Source organism: Desmodus rotundus, chromosome 4 (assembly GCF_022682495.2).
Source record: "Desmodus rotundus isolate HL8 chromosome 4, HLdesRot8A.1, whole genome shotgun sequence".
Classification (NCBI taxonomy): domain Eukaryota; kingdom Metazoa; phylum Chordata; class Mammalia; order Chiroptera; family Phyllostomidae; genus Desmodus; species Desmodus rotundus.
In genome coordinates this window covers 103,160,686-103,184,311 of record NC_071390.1, presented here as the reverse complement: position 1 = coordinate 103,184,311, position 23,626 = coordinate 103,160,686, and the positions used below count along the sequence as shown (strand labels likewise).

The 23,626-nt window shown below is 34.7% G+C and overlaps 1 pseudogene; it reads right to left on the bottom strand.

Annotated features, from left to right (window-relative positions):
- Positions 1-484: 484 nt before the first annotated feature.
- On the bottom strand, positions 485-576 carry LOC112296458 (U6 spliceosomal RNA; annotated as a pseudogene).
- Positions 577-23,626: the final 23,050 nt, after the last annotated feature.

The window sequence follows — 23,626 nt, the reverse complement described above, 5'->3', positions numbered from 1 at the left end:
TAAACATATAATTTTTGAATAAAATGTTTTATTAAAATAACTGTTTTAGAATTAATCAAACGTATTCACATGTATGTAAGCAAGATATCACTGAATGTATTGGCTATTACTATTATTACAAATCCCTACAAACTTAGTAACTTAAAACAGTACTGTTTATTTTCTTGCCATTCAGTAGGTCAGAAATACAACAGGGATCTCACAGGACTGAAATCAAAGTGTTGGCAGGGCTGTGTTCCTTCAGGATCCCCTAGGGGAGAATCTGTTTTCTTGGCATTTCCAGTTTCCAGAAGCCTCCTCTACTTGGCTCATGGCCTCCTTCCTTCATTTTCAAAAACAGCAATGTCCTCTCTTTGGTCTCCAATCTTCATATATGCTGGAATACCGTTGGCTGTTCGCTCTTCTCCTCAGATCAGCTAGGTGTTTCACTGGTGTTGAGGGGAAGTGGACTCCGCTCCCACCTATCTCGCCGCCATCTTCCTCCAAAACGAATTTGCGTGTCATCCTTGCACAGGGGCCATGCTAATCTTCTCTGTATCGTTCCAATTTTAGTATATGTGCTGCCGAAGCGAGCACTATATAACCAGAGACATTGAAGTTAAGAACAATCTAACAATGGGCAGGGGGGAGTGGGGAGGGAAAATTAAGGAGAGGGGATTACAGGAACTACTATAAAGGACACATGGACAAAATCAAGGGGGAGGGTGGAGGTGGGGGAGGGAGGGAGGTTCAGCCAGGGTGGGGTGGAGGGATGGGGAGAAAAGGCACACAACTGTAATTGAATAACAATAAAAAATTAAAATTAAAAAAAAATGAAGAAAGGAACTGAAGAAGATACAATTAAGTGGAAGCACATGCTGCGTTCATGGACAATAAAAATTAACATCATTAAAATGTCCATACTACCCAAAGTAATCTATAGATTCAACTATCAAGATTCCTATCAAGATTCCAATGACATATTTCACAGAACTAGAACAAATATTTCAAAAATTTTTATGGAACCACAAAAAGCCCTGCATAGCAACAGCAATCCTGAGAAAGAGGAACAAAGTTAGATGAATCACACTACATAGTATCAAACTATACTATAAGGTCATAGCTATAAAGACAGTATGGTACTTGCATAAAAACAGACACTTGACCAATGGAACAGAATAGAGAGCCCAGAAGTAAACCCATACCTTTATAGTCAATTCACATCTTACAAAGGCAGCAAGCAAGTTGTTCACAATTACCGAGGGCCATAGAGATAGCCAGTGTGGACTCAGAAAAAATCAGGGTGATCTTAAACAATCCAATATCACTGAGAAATACTTGAAAAAATAGGCCAAAATATAGGCAAAGGAAAATATGAGATAAATTGTATAAAATCACAGAACACTAAATATGTTATTATATATGAATTAAGCTTTCCTATATAAAGTTAATTCCAACGTTTTCAAAAACAAAAATTAAATTTAAAAATATCTTTTAACGAATTGTAACTTATTGTCCAGTTTTTTTCCCTTCCTTTTTTTCCCTCAACATTATAAGTAGGAGACTATTTATTATCAGCATTGTTGCTAGGAATCACCCCCTTCTAAATATTGCATTTCCTCATGTTATCAAAATAATTAAAAAAAAAAACCAGCAATGTCACATCTTTCTTACCCTTCTTTCATTGTTGTATCTCTCCCTAAGCACAGGTGGGAAAGTTCCTCCACCTTTACAGGCCTCACAAGATTGGACTGGGCCCACCATACATCCAGGATAATCACCCCATCTCAAAGTCTGTGCCCTTCTTCATATCTACACAGCCCTTTTTGCCATATAATGTAACATATTCAGAGATTCCAGGATTAGGGCATGAACATCTTCAGGAGCATTTATTCTGCCTTCCATACACACACACACACACACACACACACACATTGAACTCCTTTGGAGACTAGTGTGAATAGAAACATAATGACCAAAAACCAACACATTCAACCAAGTTACTGAAAAGGGCAACTACACTAGCTTTTTGTGTCACTTGATTAAATAAAATATTCAAGTATCACACCATAATTGACTATTCTTTAGTTTGTTATTTAGACAACTACCTTCTTGCTCAGTACTTTGTGTCAGGGTGGAAAGGCCGGGAAGCTGGGAAAGTAGGTTATGAAAAATAAAAGACTGTCACTATGGATTCTGAATTTTCCTTGCTTGAGGATAGAACCAGAATAGAAGGTGAAAGGTCCCAGACATGTTACCCTAAACAGGCTCAAATACCTAAAGATTCATTCATTCATTCACTTAATAAATAAGTACTACATCCCTGAGGTGCTCCAGGCACTGTGCTGAGGCACTGGAAATAGGCAGATGAATAAGGCAGGCAATGTCCCTGCCCTCGTGTTCCTCACAGTCTGGCGGGTGAGGCAGATGCTAAAGAAATAGTTTCCACGGGATGAAGTAATACACAGGACTGAACTACATATGGAAGGGGAGAGCGGGGCTCAGTTGGGGGTGGGGAAAGGGGGGGAAATGGGGACGATTGTAATAGCATAAACAATAAAAATAATGGAAAGAAACAGACAACACAAAATTCTAAGAAAATATATCTAATGACATAAAAATAAGGAATAAGCACCTTCCTGATTGTTTAGGAAGTTTCACATGTTTACCTACTCAAACACATTACGGTAGTTTGAAAAATGCTGAGGATGGTAGTGAGATTTGACTTCTCGAAAGCAGTTACAGTAGATTCGTATTAGAAACATAACTAGAACTCAGTAATTTTAGCTAAAAATCATCAAATAATGTTAAATGTAAGCCCACATGAAATTACTTTTTAAGTATAGTACTTGCGATTATCATGAGGTATGTTAGCCAAGACTAATACTGGGCCTCGAGGTATGGAAACTGCTCTGAGTTCCATGGGATGCCATAGTTTGGGTCCTGTCCATCATGTGGCATACCACCAATTAGAATGACTGGGCTTATGCTTTCCAACATAGCTAATCATGTCTTTACATTAAATCATACCTGTCTACTTTGCATTGGCAAGAGAAATTAAAGGAGCAAAAAAAAAATATTGGGAATGTTCTCTGTTTGTACACATAGGCATTTTTACAAATCAAAACTCCCTCTAATTTTCTTAACCAAGGTAAACCCTGGTAATAAATACTTTATCTTTCTCTCCCTCTTTATATATACACCATTACAATATAACCAGAATCATACTACATTGTAGTTTGTACCCTTTGTTGTTAAAAAACAGCTTAAGCCTTCTCTAATGCTGTGAAATATACTTTAGAAACATTATAAAGTTACTGTAAAACACACTGTCATCCAGATATAACTGTAAATCATTTTATCTTTACTTGTGAAATTGTTTTACCACTTTCCTCTATTATAAATAAGATCCTGATGAACAATCCTTTATATTGATCTTTGTGTGTGTCTCCTTTTATCCTTTTAATGAATTTATAGAAATGTATTCATGGATCCAATAATTTTATTGCTCTTTAGACAAAAATATTCCCCCAAAAGTTTATATCAATGTATACTCTTATTACCAACTGTATTTCACCTCACCTTTTATGATGCAAAAATTTTACAAATTGATTTAGCTTATTTGTTTATTTTATGCTTTGCTGTTTAAAGGGAGGTGTGAATTTATACACTTTGAAAAAGCCCCCATTTTTTCACACCCTTGTGTGATCCCCTCTTCTTGAGTTGGGCTGGATTCCTTATTTACTTCTACTCAATGTAATACTGCAGAAGCAATGGATATCACTTCCAAAATTAGGTTACAAAAGTCTTGAGCTTGGACTATCTCCCTGGCTTTCTCTGGCCATCCCTCCTCCTGCTCTTCTTGTTCTTGTTCTTGTATAACTCAAGTCTGGCTGATAGCCACTGCAACCTTGTAAGAGTTCTGAGCTAGAGGAGCAAAGTCACACCTGGATTCCTCACCCACAGAAACCATGCGGTAATAAATGTTTATTGTTTAAGACACTAAGTTTGGGGGTAGTTTAGTGCACAGCAAGAGATAACTAACACAGGAAGGAAGTGGTACTTTACAGCTCTTTTAATTTCAACATTAATGACATGGAACTTTCTCTTTTTCACAAATTAACGTTGTGTTTCATAACTTATCTCTTCACATTTTTTGCCTTTTCCTGTGGAGGATCTTTAATTTTTAAGACTTCTTTATATTAAAGAATTCTACTTCTCTGCCTGTCATATATATTGCTCATGGCTTTCCAGGCTACTATTAGTCCTTTTATTATATTTATGGTGTTTTCACCTGTTTTCCCAAATTTCCTACCTTTTAATTTTCAAACTATGCTTAAAAATATCTTCCTTCTTATTTTTCAATACAAGTATCAATTTTTTGCTTAGAAAGAATGCAATAGAGCTCTAATTGTTAATATTATATATTTACTTAATATCCTGCCATTTAATGAACGTTCTTACTAGTTCTAGTACTTAATTAGCTGACTCTCTTAGGTTTTTTAGAAATGCAATCAGATAATCTGAAATAATGATGGATTTGTATCCTTCCTGATAATTACACTTTTTTATATCTGTTCTTGTGTTATTTTCTTGTCAAGAACTTTTAGAATAAATTAAATTAGTATTAGTAATTTAATTTACTAGGACCTTTCATTTACAAAGGACCTTTGTCCTTTACTTCTTAGTTTAAAAGATTGAGTGTCGTAGATTAGCTTTAAGTGAAATGACTCATTTAATTGTACCTGAGATATAAACAATGGTAAAGATGTATATTATAATTTAAAATTACAATCGGTAATTTTTTTTAATGTTCATTAAGTTGCTTTACTTTCTATTCCTAATTACTAGTAATTTCCATTGGTTTGACATATAGAATCAGTTGAGGCGATTATGTGGTGCCTCTCCTTCGTGTTTGTGAGATGTACTGCTAAGTTACATGACTTCCACCCAGGCAAACATTCTGTGTCTAAGTTGAACCCTGGTGGTTGTCTAATCTACATGTTTATTTCCTGCAGTTCTAAAGGTCAGTGATGACCTTTTCTTCTTCTTCCGCATATGAGGAATGATTTGTTTCATGAAGACAAATATTTAATTTTAAATGAATTATTAAAATCACAATATTGTATCTTAGTTCTTCTTGAAGAGACTGATAACTCCTTCACCCTGCCGAAAGGGACAATGAAGGTGACCAAGGGGCCAACCATATATACCAATGGCCTTTTTTTGTCATTAGTACATCTGACTGGTTGCTATCTAGTACATCAGTGTTGCTGCCATCCTGCTCCTGTAATCCCATCAACACTGCCTATCGCACGCAGCTTTCCTTCATGCTGTGAGAGCTGTTGCTGGTGATAACAGTGTGCAGACATTCACCTACTATCCTGCTTCCACCTCCAGAACAGAAGCCATCACCCAGTCTCCAAAACTGGCCCTGCTTTGAGGATGCCCAGGAGCCATGGCCTCTGTGCAGTCCCTTCATTCTCAAGAAGCCTCAAATCTTTCATCTACATAGTCAAGTCTTAAATGTAGAGAATACCATGGAGGGTTCAACAGGATTCTGAGCTTATGGCAACTTGGGCTCAAAATTGATTATGGTACCAATGTCTCAGAATTTGGAGCCCCCAACTATTAAGTTTCAGCTTTGTTATGAACTTAGCTATTCATTGTAACTTTTATTTTTCTTATGAGAACATAGAAGCTTGCTGACCATTTATACACTGCCTATCCATCAGTTTGGGGATATCTACACCAGGCTAGAAGCCATTTGCTATTATGGTGGACTAGACTGGGAGCTCTTCAAGCCTGTTGACAGTGTGCGAACCTGTGCAAAGACTCACTGCATTCTCCTCTGACTTTAACTTACTATGCTTATCCTCTCACTTCTTTCAGGAAGCCCATTGGCTAGAGCTTGTCCTACGAGTCCTTACTCTAGAGTTGTGAAGCAGTAGAAGGTATCTGTAGTAACATCGACCTCCCTTTCTGTAATACTCTCTCAGATGTATCTTTTACCTTCCTCTCCTTGTCTGAGAACTTCGAAACTGCATACTCTCTCTCTTCCTTACAAATTCTCTACTGTAGCCATTTTATGGCAAATATACTTATACTGAAATGTAAGCGAATGACAAAAATAAAGTGTAAATTCTTATGGGGATGTTTGCAATGAAATAGTGTTTGCAAATTAAAGGATAAAAATGAGTTACAGCAATAAGTCAGGTGGGCCAGATGTCTATGCCTACTGACCATCACGTGTGTCATGCCAACTAACTCACAAGCCCAGGCCAGGTCTGAGACATACGTGTGTAGGTGGTGGAACACACTAGAACAGCAGAATTCCTCAGGCCTGCAGGGTTCACACACAACTGAACAGACACCACGAGATGGTCTTCATCCTTGTTCTTATTCTTCCGTATGAGAACGCAAGTGCTGCTTCTTGAAGACTAACAGCCATGTGTTTTCCATCACTATCTGGAAGATGAAGACATATCTGTGTTCTTCCAAAATCAAACATACAAAGTGTTTACAAATAGTTTAGAACCAAAACTTATGGAAGATTGTTCACTTCAACTATTTTTTTTAATATACAGAAGAATTTGGTATTCTGGACAAACTCAGCAGTAAATCTGAAATGACAACTATTTTTGATTATTTAATAAAAAATTAGCCTGGTAAGTTGCCTTGCTTATCAAGAAAGGGTCATTATTTGGAAACTAGTACACCCTTAGCCAAGAATACCACATGACTCTTTCGCTCATACCCTTCAGGTCTTTGCACAAACGTCACCTTTTCTGTGAAGCCATCCCTAACCTTTCCATCTTAAATAGTGACCCGCTATGCCCCATTCCTAAGCCCCTCAGCATCTGTTTTTCTTCATCGCATTTGTCATTCTTTTGCATATTGTACATTTACTTTTTAATCTTACTTTCTGTCTCTGCTCACAAGAATGTAAGTTTCATGAGGGCAAGAACTATTTCTTCACTGCTAGAGTCATGGCCCCTGGACTGCTGCTTGGCACCTAAGAGGTTTGGTAGAACATCAGTTGTATACATTAGTGTCATTAAATAATTTGTGAAAATATGAAGAAATTATCTAACAGTGCAGTGAATTTGCAACAAATGTTTATGGTCATTGAAGAACAAATTTTGCACAAATACATATGGAAATCATTAATGTAACTAGAAAATAAGTCTGATACATTTATAGCATATTATGTTAATATTTATATAAGGACCACAAGTATCAGATGGAGTAAATTGGCTTTTAATAAAGGTTAAAATTTACTGATAAATTAGAGTGATATTTATTAAAATATTCAAACTGACCTTTTAAAATTTTGATTATTTTAAGTACAGCCAAATGTGTTAAAAAAACATTCACATTATTAGCTTTTTACATTGCATTAGTTATTTTATTACTGCTTAGCAACAATAAGTGGGACACAACTTAATTTTACCAGAGAGAAAAATAAACAATTATTATAAATTATTAAATATTCAAACTAATTAAAATATTAAATAGCAATTAATAAAATAGCAATTAATTTCAACTTATAATTGGTTTCACATAGTAATTGCTAAACTATTTTTATTCCATTTATGTAATCAAAGTAAACCAACTGAGCCATTCAGAAATTAAGCATATTAAATTGCTGAGATTTGATGGGAGAAATAGATAAAATTACAAGTATTTTTTCTTTTAAATTAAAAAATTGCTAGATTTTAAATCATGCCTCTTAAAAGCCATTTGGAGCTCATTACCCATTCTGCAAAAGAAATAGTTTTAACTTAAGAGAAAATATAGAAAAGCTTAAGTTTATTTTCAAAATACTGAATAAATAACTAGATCTTTGAATATTATTAATTACCTTAAGGAATCACATTGAAAATAGAGTTCCTATGTTGAAACAGGGCAAAAACAAGCTCAATTAGAAATATGCCTTCTAAATGTTTAAGTTAATAAATGCCTGACACTTTATGTCAGAGTTTTAGCAGATTCTAAATCTGTTATTATAACAACCAAGAAAAGATGCTTCAAACATCACAGGAAATATCTTTTCCATGCAAACCTTTGCAAAGCATGTTGATGTGAAGCCCAGATATTGTGAAAGTATGATACTTCAACGTACAGCTTGAGCCCAGGAGCGCCTGTTACTCGTGGCAGTCTGCAGCCGTGCACAAGTGCTTACAGCTGCAGTGACATGGTGCTAAGCATGTTTTAAGACTAGTCCCAGTCGAGCGGCATCTTATCCAACCAGAAACAATCCCACAATCCAGCTCTTTTTAAGTGATCATCCTTGTATCATAACAGATTAAGGTTGCAGCTACTTTGGATTATGTTTAATCTAACCTTTATCCATTCACATCTTCACCTGAAACTTACAAGGACCAAGAGTCAATTGCCGGGGCATAATTCACAATGACACTGATCTTTCCTTCCTCACTCTAATTATCTGGATTAAGAATAACACTTTTGAGTAATTATTTTCACATTGGATAAACATTAAGCTTTCCTGGATTTATGTGAGCTTTTTCCTAACATGAAATAGATCCAACCAGGCTTATAAGAACATAACTGACAGCAGTGACAGCTTAATCAAGGCAACCCTAAACATCTAAAACAATAAGGAAATGTTTATTTTCCATTGTTTAGAATATTCACGAACGAGAAACTTGACAAATTTTGTGGCAAAAAAAAATCCTGGACGTTCAATTACAATGCTTGGATTTTTTTCTTTTCCTATAATGATTCAGTAATCTTCAGGTAAATCCAAACTCTGAAAAACTGAGAACTATGATGATGACAGAAACTGCTCTTTATGGCATTTTCTGTGGGTCAATAAGTCACATTTAAAATAATAAATTAAAATGGCTCTACTGACACCAGCCATGAAAATACAATATCTTTTATACATAAAAGTAAAAATGTGTTACATTAGAATCACTGTGCTGAAATTATAACTAGAGTGAAACAAGTATTTGCTGTATCACTTCTGATGACTGTTTTTGGTCATTCTGAATTGTTCACCCAAGGATTGCCCGCAATGCCCAAAATTGCTATCACAAACAGGCTGGAAAAGCCTTCCAAGCTTGTCTTTTAAACTATCTCAGATCATATACAATTACACACTAAAATCACATCACAAAACCCAATTACACTTTGGCTTTGCAGATCCACAGATAACCTCTTAAAGAGCAAACTCTCTCACTGTGTCGACCTTTGACCTTAGCTCTTTTTCCAATCTTCAACGGCAGCGCTGTATGTTTCTCAACCCATCTGAAAAACTCAAGCTTTGAATGGTCAAAAAGGCCTGCAGGACTTTTGAAGGGTACCAAGTGTTCCATCTATCACTAGTTAAAGTTAACATTACTAATGTTTTATTCTTACTCTTTAATATTGTATGTTTTACATACAGCCCTACCACTTGCAACCAAACATTTCAAATGGTGTAATTTCTATAAAGTGCACTTGCTTTTATTTTAAGGGTTTAATGATTCCTAGACAGTAACACTATTTAGCTTGGGAGAAAAAGAAAAAAGAAAAGAGAGCTCCCTGACTATTTTAATGAAACTGAAATAACACAACAGAAAAACAGAAAGATTCCTAAGAAATTACAAACAAGAATTTGCAATGAGAAGAAGAATAAAAGAAGTGAGGTGGCGCTTACAGTAGCATCTCTGAGAAGTCCACAATTACATGTTTGTCCATTCAAGTTTGGAGCATCATAATCACTGGGTACATGATTTTCCAAAGAACAAATAAGGACTCTAATTTTATTTATTTTTTAAAAGATTTTACTTATTTATTTTTCAACAGAGAGGAAGGGTGGGAGAAAGAGAGGGAGAAAAACTTCAATGTGCATTTGCCTCTCGCACGCCCCCTACTGGGGATCTGGCCCTCAACCCAGGCATGTGTCCTGACTGGGAATCAAACCATAGACCCTTTGGTTCACAGGCTGGTGATCAATCTACTGAGGCACACCAGCTAGGGCAGCACTCTAATTTTATACCAGCTCTTCCCCATAGCTTCCCCAAAAGAAATATGCACCAGCTCTTTATGGCATTTTCTGAGTCAATAAGTCACATTTAAAATAATGAATTAAAAAGAGGTAAATAAATCATCTAATTCTAAATGTGAAAAAAATCTCAAAATTATTGCTGGTTTTCTTCAGATTTGAGGTTGTTATGACTTTAGTCATCTGTTCAATATGCTCTTAACATTGTTCACCCATGTGATAGCAGTCATGGAGTCATACGTACCAGAGTGCGTCTGCACTGTTTCCCAGGCCTTGTCTGCTCCAGCGTGCGCTGATGCCTAGTAAATGCCCCTTCAAATGACTGTGTATAGTATCCCAGGTAATGCCAAGTGTGTATGAGTAGCTAAGTCAAAGGTACTTTTTGCAATTGCCTTCCTCTCAAATGAAATATTTCTGTTTTGTAAGGTTGCATGCAAGATGTGAACAAAATACAATTGTTTTAATACGTAACTCAGGGCATCTTCAGCCATAGGTCATTTCATAATCTGTTTCTTTGAGATATTGTCTTAACACATAGAATGTCTCTTTATTCACTACTTCAAAGGTTCTATAATGAGTTAGGAAAATAATTGGACCTCAAAAATGCAGTGTCAGCAAGAACCACTGAAAATTTTGAAAAAATATTTGGATAGAAAACAATGTGCTAGAGAACAAAGGAGGACACAGAATTAACATCAGCAGAGGGATGGGGAGAAAATGCAGACAACTGTAACTGAATAACAATAAACATTAAAAAAAAAGAATTAACATCAAAAGGATACACGAATATCCTTTGATGATTACAGACATCTTATGAATGAGAACAAACATTTGATTTTATGTTTGAACAATGAAAGGGAAAAAACCCTGAAAATAAAGTTTTATTTATAAATTATATTAAATTCTCCAATGGTATTATATCATTTTCATTTCAGAGGACACTCCTTAATATTAGAATGTATGGCTATTTATTCAACTATGGTTTCAGGTTAGCTGATAAGCTCAGTGAAGCCAGGAACTATATGCTTTATGTTTATTTAGCTCATTTATAGTGATTAGTCAACTGAATGAAACTCTGAGAGTACTCAAAATACATGGCTTACAGTAAGCTGCAACAAGTCTAATTACTAATACCAAAAATACCATTTCATTTACCCAAAATTATTGTGGATCCCCTCCATACTCCCCTATGCCCCTTAGAGGAGAATGAAAAGAACTCTAATGTGTTTTGCCTTTCTAAAGATCTGTGATGGGTGAGTTTCAAGTAACCAGAGATATAGGTAAGATTATTAAAATATGAAAAGACCAAAATATATTCTAGTGCCTTAAATATTCACAGAGTGAAAATGTAATATAACTTTTTTTTCAAGAAAAAAATAAATTAGGTGTTTGGTGGAAGAAGGTGTGAAATCTCTAACTGCTGACTGTGCTTTATAAACATTTACATTATCCTGGAGCTATTCATACTATGGACTTCCTGAACACTACATAATTTTACCCGTTGTTGTATAAGTTGCCTTCCTCACACAAGTGTTGTGCAAGTGGTATAAGGCATGTGTGCTTGACGATCTGGACAATTCCTTCTGGACAGTGTGGAGAGGCTGAGGCTGCATGACAGTCCCAGATGGTTTTTAGGTGAAGGATAGAAAAAGTGATATAATTGATATGGTGCCTGTTGAGATGCCCTCAATGTTCAGTTTCAACTTTTACCTAATTCATCGTTTCCACCTTTTTTTTTATTTCTATTTTTTTTGTTAAAGCAACCCCACCAGGAATTGAGGTTATTTGTGTAGTATTCTAAAAATGTTTCAGAAGTTTGCTAGAGAAATAGCCCCTTCAGAACTTTTCTCTACTGTTCAACTGCTAAGGCTGTGTGACATAGATGTTTAGAGTTAGTCTCTAGAAAGCTCTGCCAAGATATTCATCTCCCTAAGTATTCAGCTCTCTAAGTAACCTTTCTTGAATTGCTCTGGGTGAACAATGTTGTTCTTAGAAATACAGATAATCATTTCCCAGAGAAAATTTTCAAATTGATATTCAAGAGTTTATATATACATTCAGAGATATGGGAATAGGAACAATATTTATAAATAGTTAATAAATGTAAATAGAGGAACTGAGGGCTATGAAACTTGTTATGTTTGAGTTTAGTTCAATTTCCTTTATACATCACATGTTTTAATGTGACAGGATCAGGCTTAGCTTGGTTCGGTTTTGTTAGTGTCATTGGTTTTGGAGAGGCAAGCTGTAGAAGCCGGGCCCTGCGCTAAGTATAACCATCAGTGCCTGTCTGGAAGACGCACTGGACCCCGTGGACAATAAAAAATAAAAGATACACACACTTCCTGAAGACTCCTCAAACAAAAAAATAAAAGTATTGCTAAAAGCTGATAGATACAGACCATTAACATTATAGTTCAATAGAAGAAGAAAGTATTAGAGTGGTTAGCATGAGTTTTGTGAAACAGTCGGAATCTTACTTCACGATTAGCTGTTTACACAGTGAATCACTGAGCACGCTGTGTAAGTACTCCTTTGTTATGAAGTATGTAAAAATGTACACCAATTACAAAAGGGAGATGTGTATACATACCTCTACAAGTCATTTAATATCATTTCAAATATCAATAAATTATACAAGCTAACTATTAAGGGAGTCAATTGAGAGAGAATTATCATAGTCAGTTTGTGATTAAGTTTGGGAAAGTAATTTTTGAGCTGGACTTTCACTTTCTTACATTATCCCATTCATTCCCTATTTTACTGCATTTTGGCCTATGCTTCCATCACTCTAACACAGCAATTTTCAACTTTTTTTTTTTACCTCATGAGACACATGAACTAATTACTAAAATTCTGCAGCACACCAAAAAAATATGTTCTGCCAATCTGACAAAAAAATAGCTATAATTTTGATTGATTTACAAAAAATAATAATAGTAATTACCTGCACATTTTGCTGCATCCAAAGTGACTTTAAAAAAAAATCAGGCACCTATACTTGTATATAAGCATTTCTGGGACAAAAATTTAACCAATCAGATGCAACCTTATTCTGTGATGTGATCAGTAAGATGCAGCTCTACTATATGACCTGTATATTTATGGTTCAAGACAGGACATTCATACCAGATAACTATTGTTGTGTTGGCTGTTGTCATTTTTTTATTTGACAATATAAGGCAGCAATTTTCAACTTTTTTCATCTCATGGCACACATAAACTAATTAGTAAAATTCTGTGGCACACAAAAAGATATATATTTTTTGCTGACCTGACAAAAGTAGGTATAATTTTGATTCATTCATGCTGAATGGTTATTGTCGTGTTGGCTGTTGTCATTTTTTAATTTGATAATCTAGGAGAAAAGAGGTCAGTGTCCCTGACTAAATTGTCAGTTATTGTGTAGTTCAAAAATTGTTGCAGTACACCAGTGTGCCACCGTGGCACGCACACTGAAAGTCATTGCTCTAACATTTCAGCAAACATGCTGTTAATGTTGCGAACTGCCATATCGAACTGATACTTCCTTGTATTCAGTCAGCTGTTGCATTCTGTAGCACCTGACCCTCTTACCCCCACCTAGTAGCCTTTCTTCCTTCAATTGCAGTGACACTAAATAACCTATAATTTGCCCCAACATCTCTAATAATAATCCTTTGTTTTCTTTCCTGCTTCCTTTCCCTCTGCTTACCCCTTAAATGTATGCATTTTCAGTGTTGTTCACATTCATATCCTCCCCTTTCACCATTCTTGAGTCATCTGCTAGATCGAGAGCTCCCAGATACACCTCTCCCTGATCTCTATGACTTTCAGGCCTCTCTGCTTTCTCTTGTGGTGTCCCCTAAGCATACAATAGTTTGTGTCTCTCCTTCCACTGGAATTCTACTCATATTTTAAGGCTCTGATTAAATGTCATCTTCTCTGTCAGTCTTATCTCTTCCTTAAGGTCACAATGAATTGTTTTCATCTCTGCATTTCCTTACAAATGGATTTGTGCTTCTACTATAATACTGTTCTTTCAGGTTGAGTATAATGGCTGTCTTACTAAAAATGGCTCTTACTCCCACTGAAACAGAGACCAAAGAGATGATTACCAGAAGGAAGGAGGTGGGGAAACGGGTGAGAGGGCAAGGGGAATATAGTCAATAATTGAGATAAGTTTGCATGATTACAGATGATTACTAGAATTAATGGAGTATCACATTGTAAGCTATAAAATGTCAAATCACTATATTGTACATCTGAATATAATATAAACAATATAAGAGTGTACACCAACTATACTCAAATTTAAAATACATGTATATATATTTTAATATAGTAGGAAAATGGCTTTTTCATAAAGTAAACTGCATTTGGGTTAATGACCAATTTTTTAAAAAAGTCTATGAACCCTTTGAAATAGTCTGTAAAATCTTTATGCACTAGTCTTAATTCTAATCACATTCTGAAATGGGACAAACACTCCTCAGCTTATCAGGACCATGAGAGACACTGAGTTTTGTATGTTAACATAACGGCTGGTCTTCACCACAAGTGGTGTGCGTACATATAATACAAAAGAGCAGAGCATCTTTTCCTATGTCTCTGTACCCTCTGTACGTCCTCCTTGGAGAAGTGTCTGTTCAGGTCTTTTGCCCATTTTCTAATTGGGCTGATTATCTTCCTAGAGTGGAGTTGTATGAGTTCTTTATATATTTTGGAGACCAAGCCCTTGTCCAAGGTATCATTAGCAAATATGTTTTACCATAAAGTTGGTTCTCTTTTCATTTTATTGCAGAACCTAATCAACAAAACAAAACAAACAAGCAAACTACAACCACAGACACTGAAATAAAGAACAAACTGATAGTAACCAGAGAGGAGGGGGAGAGGAATAATACGGGATAATAGGGTAAGGGCCATCAAGGAACATGTATAAAGGACATATGGACAAAGCCAAAGGGGGTAGGTTTGAGGGTGGGAGGGGGGATGAGTGGGACAGGGCAAGGTGTGGTGGGGTGAAAATGGAGACAACTGCACTTGAACAACAATTTAAAAAATTGACAAAAAAGCATATATTTTCAGCCAACTCTGAACTGATGTTAGATTAAACAAAAACTATTATTTAAACATGCAAACTATAAAACACTTGTAATAGTTCTCCAGTTCAAGAACTATTATAGAATAAAGTGAATAAAATAAAGTTATACTCAGCCCATCAAAGGACCTCCGTGAAGAGGAGCCAGTGATATAGGAGCACACAGCAAAAGCCCCCAGCTAGTGGCACAGAAGAGTATGGCTTGCCTTGTGTGCAACTTCAAAAACTAAGGATTTTCCAAATCTGCAGTTGTCTCTAGGCTTCCTACATGAAATGTTTAGCTTCTTGAACAGAGAGTTTGTATTTTATTATTCCTTTGTTTTGACCAAACATTGTAGGTATTCAAAATATTTATGAAAGTGACTTTGATTTCAGCTGTGAAGTTCAGAATGTAGCATGCAGAGAATGTTAAATGAATACCTTTGTGTACATGAGCTCATTTTTTGGAAACATAATTTACATAGAGAACAATACAAATTGTAAGTATGCACAATGATGAACATTCACAAGGAGAACATTCACTATCAGCCAACTAACTAGGTCAAGAAATAGAACATTAGCAGTGTCACAAGAGTCTCCCCAAGTCATTACTCCCTAAATTACAGTCAGTCAGTACTCCCTAAACTATCACCACAAATCAGACATCTAACCAATGTTACCTTCACATGTTTCTGAACTCTTACTTATGGAATCGCCCAACATGTGTTCTTTTGTATCTGCTTCATTCATTTAATAGTATCTTTGTGTGATTCATCCATGTGATTGCATGTAGTAGTACATGGATCTTTTTATTGATGTACAAAATTCTGTTGTATGAATATTCCACTTTGTTAGTGGTCATTGATTTGGCTGCATTCAATGGTTAATGCTGCTTTCAGCATTCTTGTATGGGTGTTTTGGCCAATATGAGTGCATATACTGAGTCAAAGAATATACACAGGTCAAGTTTGCAAGTACTATCAAATGTAGTTGAGCAAATGTATGCTCTCACCAGAAATAATGACTATTACTTTTGTTCCATATGCCATCAATATCTAACACTGTCTGTCTTTTTATTTTAGCAATTTTAGCATATACAGGTGGTGGTATCACGTAGTGATTTTATTGCCTGTGTGGATATCCACTCGTGATGTGCTTGTTCATGTCATTTACCACTTCCATCTTGTGGGGGTTTTTTTTTAGGATTTGAAGGATTTCTTTAGAAATTCTGCATATGACTCTTTTATTGAGCCATATAATATTTATACAATATCTTTTTCTCACTCTTTCCTTACCTTTTCACTTTCTTGATGGTACTATTTAATGAACTGAAATTCTTAATTTTAATACAGTACAATTTATCTTTTTATGGTTATTTTTTTGTGTGTTCCTCCTGAGTAAAACTTTGCCTTCTTGAATTTTATGATGATGTTCTCTTTTGTTTATTGAAACTTTATTGTTTAGCTTTTCACCTGTAGGTTTATGATTCATCTGGATTTGATTTCTGTACAGAATGAGATTTAGAAATTCAGGATTTTTCTTTTGCATATGACTGTCCAATTCATTCAACACCACTTTTAAAATTTATTATTTATGCTATTACAGGTATTCCCACTTTTGTTCCCTTTTCCACCTCCGCCCAGCCCCTTCCCACACTCAGTCAACCCTGATATCCTTGTCTGTGCCCATCCATGGCTCATGCACAAATGTTCTTTGGTCTGTCCCTTCACTGCTTTTCAGCCAGATACCCAGGACCTTTTATTGAAATGGCCGTTATTTCCCCCACTATACTGGGCTGTCGTAATCATCATAAGTGAAGTGAATGTATACTGGACATCTATTTATGAGCTCTCTATTCAGTTCCACTGTTATATGTTCTGTCACTTAATTATTACACCTTTGTATTAAATCTTTATATGTGATAGTGTTAATCCCCTAACTCTGGGCTTCACCAGGATTGTCTCAGCGGTTCCCAGTCCTCTGATAAATATATTTTAGAATCATCTTGTTAATTTCAACAATAAAATGTCTGCTAAAATTTTAACTGGGTTGCACCAAATGAACAGCTCTATGGGGATATAATTCATATCAGTGCCATATCGAGTCTTAAAACTTAGGGATATGGGATATTTCTCCTTATATTATATTTTCTTTTATTTTGTCTCAGAAATATTTAGTAGAGATGTCTGTGCATAGGTCTTATAAAACTCTTGTTAGACTTATCCCTAAGACTAAATACTTGATGTCTTTTATGCTATTATTGAAAGTATCTTTTCTTTTAATGACATTTCCCACTTACTACGGGTTTATGGAAAAACAGAAATGTTTGAATATTGTACTATTTCTTCTTCATTTTATGTCTTCTACTTCCTTTATGCTACATTATTGCATTGAATACAGTATCTACTTCAACACTGAATATAAGATCCAGTTTGATTTTGAGCAGAAATCTTTTAATTTACTCTTATGATATGAACATATGAACATAAATATATTTTTTTGCTCTTTGCCTTCCTTTTCACTTTTTAATAGTACTATTTAATGAACTGAAATTCTTGATTTTATTATAGTAATATATATATTCATACATCTAAATACATTTGATCAATAAAAGTAGTTCCCTTTAGTTCCTAGTATGCTAAAAGTTACTATAAAAGGATTTTTTCCAAATTTTTACCTTTCTTATTAGAGGTAATTATATAATTTTTTCATTTTTATTAATGTTGTTTGTCAGTTACATCAATTGATTTCCTAATGTTCAATCATTTTTACCTTCATATAATAAATTCCAATTGGTTATTACATATTAGCATTTTTATGTGTCACATAATTATATTTACTAACTTAAAAGCTTTTTTTATTGACCTGAGAGAGAGAAAGAGAGAGGGAGAGAGAGAGAGAGGAAGAAGCATTGCTTTGTTGTTCCACTTCCTTATGCATTCATTGGTTGATTCTTGTATGTGCCCTGATTGGAGATCGAACCCACAACCGTGGTATATTGGGGCCATGCTCTAACCAACTGAGCTACCTGGTCAGGGACTATTTATTAACTTTGTAGCATAAAGTTTATTGTGAATCACAGTTCAGGGTCAGTTCTTTCCTTTCATGGAACATATTTTTTAAAAAGACTAATCTATCTAATGGAAAGCATTAAACCCTTTTTTCTTCAAACCCATGTACTGCACTTTGTTCTTTGTTTCTGCTCATTGCACTAAAATCTTCAGAGCTGTTTAGGTTTACATCAAGAACTGTTTTTGTAAATGAATAAACTAATTTTTCTAGCATAGTTTCAGATTTACAGAAAAGTTGTAAAGCTAGTATAATTTTCATACATGCCACAATTTCCCCATTGTTGACATTTTACATTAGTATGAATATTTGTCACAACTAATAAACTACATTGAACTACATTATTGACTAGTAATTTATTAATACTTTTTTCAGATTTCCTTTCTTTTTATCCAATGTCCTTTTCTATACAATAACATTTAGTCATTATGTTTCCTTAGGTTCATGTAGAGTTTGGCAGTTTCTTAGATTTTCTTTTTTCTTTCTTTCTTTCTTTCTTTCTTTCTTTCTTTCTTTCTTTCTTTCTTTCTTTCTTCTTTCTTTTCTTTTCTTTTTTTTTTTTTGATGACTTTGACCTCTGTTTTGCACGCTGGGCAGGCATTTTGCAGAGTGTTCCTTAATTAGGGTTTGTCTAATCTTTTTCCCCTGATAAAATGAAGTTATGGATTTTGAGAGAAAAGACCTCAGCTGCCAATTGTCATTTTCCTCATATCTAATCAAGAGCACATGCTATCCAAATAAGTTATCACTTTTGATGTTAACTTTCATCATCTGGTTAAGGTGGGGTTTGTTAGGTTTCTTTACTGTAAAATCACTCTTTACCCCTTTCTCATAATGCCTATTTTGGAAGAAGTCACAATGTGGAACCCATGCTTCAGGGCTGGGGAGTTATGCTCCACCTCCCTGAGCATGGGGTATGCATATCAATTTTTTGAAATTCTTCTGCATGCAAGATTTTTCTATCCTCTCCCATTTATTAATCTATTTAATTATTTATTTATATCAAATACAATATACATTATTTGTTTAATCATTTAGATTGTTCAGATTTGACCACTGGGAATTCTTTCAGTTGCCAGTTGTGGATTTGGTATATCCTCATCGTTGTTGCTGTTGTTTCTATTAGGACGGTGTTATTTGCTGGCAGTGTAAGATGCTGCAGTCCTATATTGTATAATTTCCTGCTCATCCCTGGAAATAGCCATTTTCCCAAGGAGCTCTGGTTCCTTTTATTGAGGAATGGTATTAGGAATCAAAATTGATGTGTTGAGTTTGATCATCATCACTAGGGTATTGTTGATTCTGGAATCTCTCTGTTAACAGACCCAGAAAAATATATGTGTATACACATATATCTTTTTACCTACTGAAGGACCTCTCAGTTGCTTCCAGTGTTGGGAATTATAAATAAAACTACTATAAACATTAGAATGCAGGTATTTGTGTGGTCATAAGTTTTCAAAACAGTCGGGTAAATGCCTAGGAGCATGATTACTTGATCATGTGGTAAGACTATGTTTAGCTTTGTAATTGTCAAAATATCTTCTAAAGTCACTGTATTATTTTGCATTCTCATAAGCAATGAACAAGAGTTCTACTGGTCTGCACCCTTATCAGAAATTATTATTACCACTTAAAAATAATTTTAACTATTCTAATAGGAGTGCAGTGGTATCTTGTTGTTTTACCTGGTGTTTTTCTAATGACCAACAGTGTTGAGAATATTCTTTTATACTTAATTACCCTCTTTATGTCTTCTTTGGTGATGTGTCTGTTCAGATCTTTTTGTACATTTTTAATTGAGTTGATTGTTTTTTATTGTTTTAAGTGTTGTTTTTTACTTTTTGATACGAGTTCTTTATCTGTCAGGCAATTTGTAAATATTTTCTCCAAGCACATAACATTTTTTCATTCTCTTTTGAGGATAAAAAGTTTTTAATTATAATGGTCAACTTCTCAATTTTTCCTTCTATGTATTATGTTTTTGGTATTATATCTAAAAACTCTTCACTAAAATAAAGATCATGTAGATTTTTATTCTATATTTTCTACTACAATTTTTATAGTTTTGCATTTTGCATGGAATTCTATGGTCTATTTTGAACTAATTTTTGTGTAGGGTGTAAGTTCTGTGTCTAGGTCTCTTTTTTTTGTTTTTTGGGGGGTTTTTTGCATATGGATATCTAACTTCTCCAGCACTATTTGTTGGAAAATAACTACTTCAATTACTTTTATTACTTTAGTTTAGTTCAATTACTTTAGTTTATTCCTGCACTATTTTGTTCCATTTATACATGTGTCTATTTTCCCTCCTCTATCATTCTGTTTTGACTACGGCAGCTCTATAGTATCTATTGATTAGGGCATTATGAGTATTCCAACTTTGTTCTACTTTGGTCTGTAATTTTACATCTTCTGTTTTTCCATATAAATTTTATAATTGCTTTGTCCATAACCACAAAATAGCTTGCTGAAATTTTGATTGGAATTACATTGAATTTATAGCTCCAATTGGGAAGAATTGACATCTTAATATTGAGTCTTTCAATGTATGAACAAAAATACTCTCTTCATTTGTATATATCCTTCTATATATGCAATATAGATAAAATTATACAAATTATTTTATTATTTTTGCATTATTTTCAATAGTATTTTTGTTTCAAATTCTAGTTGTTTATTGCTGGTCTATTGGAGAGCAATTGAGTTGTATATTGACCTAGTAATATCTTGCTATACTCATTTATTATTTCCAGGATTTATTTTTCAGTTTGTTTGGTATTTTCTAAATAGACAATCAGGTCATCTATGAATAATAAACATATAACTACCTACTCCATGTGAATTGTATTTCTTTTTCTTATTGTATTGCACTAGCTGGGTCATTCAGTATGGTATTGAATAAGAGTGGTAAAAAAGGACAACCTTGCCTTGTTATTTGCTTTGAGGGTCACATTTTTCTTTGGCTTTTAAGCAGATTGTTAACTGTAGGTATTTATCATAAATGGGTATTTATTTTGTTAATTTTTTCTGGATCTATTCATATGATCATATGGCTTTTCTTATTCTGTTAATATTATGGTTAATTGATTTACAAAGTTTGAACCAGCTTTTCATTCTTAGAATAAACTTCACTTGGTCATAATAGATTATCCTTTTTACATATTGCTGAATTTAATTTTCTAATATTTTCTTAAGGATGTTTACATGTATGTTTATGAGAGTTATTGGAGTTTTTTTGTAATGTTTTTATCAAGTCTTGATATTAAAGTTCTTTTGGCCTCACGAAATAAGTTGGGAAGCATTCATTCTGTTTACATTTTCTGGAAGAGATTATAGAAAGTTGACAATATGTATCTTTTTAATATTTGGTAGAATTTACCAGTCAAACTATCTGGGCCTGGTGCTTTTTTTTGTGAAAAGACTTAAATTTTTAATTAAATGTCTTTAATAGATACAGGGCTATTCTGGTTAGTTATATCTCCTTAAGTAAGTATTAGGAGTTTTGTCTTTCAAGTAATTTGTCAATTTTATCTAAGTCATCAAGATTGTAGACAGAGAGTTGTTTCATAGTATTCCCTTATTGTTGTTTAATATTTATTAGATCAATGATGATTTTTCCTTCATTTCTGATATCAATAATTTGTGCCTTTTCTTTTTTTTCCTGATAAGCCTAGTTAGAGATTATTAACTTTATCGGCCTTTACAAATAACTAATTTTTGTTCCATTGATCCTCTTTAACAGTTTCTTGTTTTCAATTTTATTGATTTCTAGTCTACTTTGTTTTAGACCCCTGAATCTTGTTCTGATGTGCATTTGTCTTTTCAGAGTGTGTTTTTATGCATTTGGCATGCCTTGTAGTTTTTTTACTTTGCTTTTTCTATTTGTTTCTTTGTTTTTGAATGCCAGATGTTGTAATGGGAAATGAAAAATAAATAAATAATCCTTTATTGGGCTCTAAATTTCTGGAGTGAGGCTGAAGGTAGAAGATACTGGGTCATGGGAGGTGAAGAGCAAGTGTTTCCCAAACTCCATCTTTTCTTCCCCTGCATCTTGGATAGGCTCTCAGTGGATCCCTGATGGTATAACCAGGCAAGAAATGCTGACCTGGTCCACTGTTGTTAGAGGGGAGAGCTAGTTGTCAGAATACCCCAGGTCTGGGTCTAGGGCTCAAGAACAGAGGTAATACTCTGTCTGAGAGTTTTACTCTGTTGATAATGCCTACTGAGAAGATATTTCTTCCTCAATTTCCACCCCCAAAAGTGACCTCCCTTCCTGTTTACAGAAGATAATTATTAACCTCTGCCTCTCAGCATCCATCTTTATTTAACACTCCAAAAATATTATTTTCTTGATCTCACTATACTAGAGAATTAGTTACCCTAAAGAATACAATAGCCAAGTGCTGGAAGCAACCTAAGTGCCCATCAGTAAATGAATGTATCAAAAAGCTATGGTACATTTACACAATGGAATACTACGCAGCAGAAAGAAAGAAGGAGCTCCTACCCTTTGAAACAGCATGGATGGAACTAGAAAGCATTATGCTAAATGAAATAAGCCAGGCAATGAAAGACAAATACCATATGAGCTCAGCTATAAGTGGAACTTAATCAACAAAACTAACAAGCACGCAAAATACAACCAGAGATATTGAAATGAAGAACAAACAGACAGTTACCAGAGAGGAGGGGGGAGAGGGATAATAGGGGATTAGAGGGAAAGGGCTATCAAGGAACATGTATAAAGGACACATGGACAGAGCCAAAGGGAATAGGTTCTAGGATGGGAGGCAGGGATGGGAGGGGAGGGGTGGCATGGTGGGGTGAAAATGGAGACAACTATACTTGAACAACAATTTAAAAAAAAGAAAGAAAAGAATACCATAAAAACTACAAATTTTCTATAGAATATATGAAACTTGCCTCTCACAAAACTGGGAATAATAAAGACCGCAGTTCTTCCTCCCCTGCTGGCAGTGCCCACAAGCCTGCTCTGCCAGAGTTTCCCTCCATCCAAACCGTGTGAGTGCGAGGGCCCCTGTCCAACAGCTCCCTTGTCTCACAGAAACCCTAACTACCACTACTACTACCACAAAAACAAAAAACAAAACAAAACAAAAAAACAGGTCTCAGAAAGGAAAACTCTTACTCCAAATAAAGAAATTCTCAGTAAGCCGTCCCCTGCCTGCTTACTCAAGTTACTGAACTGCTTCAATGCAAAGATGTAAAAAATCTTTGTAATATGAATGCACTTGGGGTTAAGGGAGTAAAGTGGTTCCCCTGGGGATTGTGCAGTTTCTCTCTTCTCATGTACAGAATATTAATGGGTAAAAGGGACATTTTAATTAAAGTTTGAGTCAGCAATTTGTTTCTAAATTTATATACATGATGTATATATTATACATCCATTTTACATAAATGTTGGTACAGTTTGTATATTAATATCAGCTTTGCTTTTTATGTTATCACTATATCCTGGAAATTGTTCCATGGCATTATAT